Source organism: Trachurus trachurus (assembly GCF_905171665.1).
Source record: "Trachurus trachurus genome assembly, chromosome: 3".
NCBI classification, from domain to species: Eukaryota; Metazoa; Chordata; class Actinopteri; order Carangiformes; family Carangidae; genus Trachurus; species Trachurus trachurus.
In genome coordinates, this window is record NC_139893.1 from 5,508,243 (window position 1) to 5,510,842 (window position 2,600).

The window sequence follows — 2,600 nt, forward strand, 5'->3', positions numbered from 1 at the left end:
AAGCAGATACATGTTGACACTTGCACATTTTTTTTTTTTAACAGCTGGACTTTAAAGTCCAACTGTCAGTTTAATTCAACAGTGTTGCACCTAAATGTCACAGCTATTTGGACCCACACACGCAGTTTTACAGCTTAATCTTTTCTTTTTTTCCCTCTCCCCTTGAAACCAACAGTGCTGACATGGCAGTGCAGTTGCAGATGTGTATTGGTAAATGAGGTTTGGTTACATACAGACCGAACCAACTGATATCAAACTGTTTTTGTAAAATTCACTCATTAAAGCTCTCAGAATGGTCATTTTTTTCAGAGCTGTCCAACTTCTTGTATGTGCCTTTGGCGTAAATATCCAGCAGCTCCCCCTAAATTAGTCTTCATACACCGGAGCTCAGCATCTTCCACTGTCGTCCAGGGGGACAGTGAAATATCCCCCAATACCAAGCATGTTAGTAAGAAAGCATTTTGCCGATGTACTGTGGGTCACTGTCATTACCTGCAGCTCCTCATGCTCAGCTGTTGGCAGAGGCCATACTTTTTTTTTTTTTTTTAACAAACCATCATGTTACCATGCAGACCCCCGGACACAGCAAGACATCCCCAGATTTACACACCCAGTTCTGGTTCCACTGGTTTTGTATGTTTGTTTACTTGCACATACAGTTGTAATAGCTTGACAACTAAATTGCATGTTTCATATTATGAGACACCATCCTCAGCCGACTGAAGCACAGTGTTGAAAGTGTGCACCAAGTACTGAGGTTATGCATGGGCGACTCTCAGATTGCAACCTGGCCATGTTTTGGCAGAACGCCTTTGTGTGTTATGACTAATTCATACATACGCTTTTATCCTCTCTCATCTGCTTAAACCCATCATATACTCTGATCTGCGCAAGGAAATAATAAACTCACTAAATTAAATAAGCTCAGGTGCTTATTGTGTATCATCTCTTTCCGTGTCATAGTTTTTACATTATGTTGTTTGCCTCTCATGCACCTGACAGTGTACTGTTTTTGTTATCACTTTATAGGATTAGTAGTGAATTTAAGAGCGGTGGTTTTAGACTTGGGTTGGCCAGTAAATACAATTAAGTTCCAGGCAAAAAGTAACCTGCAGCATTGTAGACATCAAGGACAATATCAAGTATCCCAAGCCCAACAAACACCAAGATGTGAAGGTTAAATTCGAATATAGCTTTGAAAATAGAAACCCTGCGGTACCCACACACACACACACACACTCATTTACACACAGAGCCGTGCCTCTGACTATCTAGTTAGTCTGCCAAATGCTTTCCCAGGCAATAGAGGGCTCCCATGTGTTGATCCTGAAATGCATGAATCCATCAACAGGGCTGCTGGAGAAGGACGTTTTAAAAATGTTCTTGAAGTGACTCCTTTCCCATTTTAAAACACTTTGACTAATGTTTCTATTAATTACCATATCTCACTGGGGTGACATTTAGATTTAGGAGGACAAACCGCGCATTCAGGCAAGAGCAATAAGTTTATTAAAGATTTAAATCAAGGATATATAACATTGAATCATTCTTTTTGTAAAAAAAAAAAAAAAAAAGATCTGCCGCAAGCTTCTCTCTCTCTGTCCTGAGGGGGAGGGGTGTGAACATGTCGTGAATAAAGTCCTGTTAAGCTGTAAAAACCTTTTTTATCTAAAAGTGCCTCAAGCTGAAGGAGAAAAAAAAATCAAACTTCTCCCTGAGTGATGGCCCCAAAAGGGTCGGCTTTACAAGTTTGGTCATGGACTGCCAACATACGGTAACAGTCATAATCATTTATAAGAATGTTTTTTTAAGGGTCGACAGCCGTAGTTAATAACATTAATAATGGCTGTATTTCATTTAGATGTTCCACTTGGCTGCTCCATGTGCATGCTGCCTGCCCGGCGTTGCTTAGTGGGACACTTGCAATGAACACAGCCATCATTAATGTTATTGGTTACACCTGTGCTGCTCCTGCACAGTCACAAACGTTTGCTGTGAAACAAGTCCCATTGTGATAAATCAGGGCCTGTAGCTGCCACAGTGAAGTTAACCATAACATATAGTGTTGCAATTCGTTCTCTGGACCATTAGTGTTCCTGCTTGGACTGTTGTAGTAGTAGAAGAGCTTTCACACCCCTGCAGAGCTTCTTCGTTGGAAGAGCCATGGAGATATGTGACAGCAGAGATCATATACAGAAACATCACAGGCCACGCCGTAATCATTTACCATCTTTGCAAGTGTATTTTGCCTGTGACTGCAGCGGCGACCTTTGGACACCGACTGTGGTCCATCACTTCGTGCAGCATTTAATTGCTGCACTAAAAAGGAATGCACAAACCACAAACTGACCTCAGCCTCGACTTGGCTCAGTAGCGCTGAAGGGAAAGATTGCTTTACTTGGCAAGACAACACTTGCTCATCAGTTGCAAATAAACAGCCATCTTTTCCATTGATGTCAAGTCACATCTAGTCCCTGAAAAGCAGGTAGCTAATTATTTTTCCTGCAGTGGTTTGCTGCTTCCTTGTCTCACACAAAAAGCTATAAAAATGCCTCAACCCTAACCTAATTGTACTCGCACACAATGCATATATTTGGGGA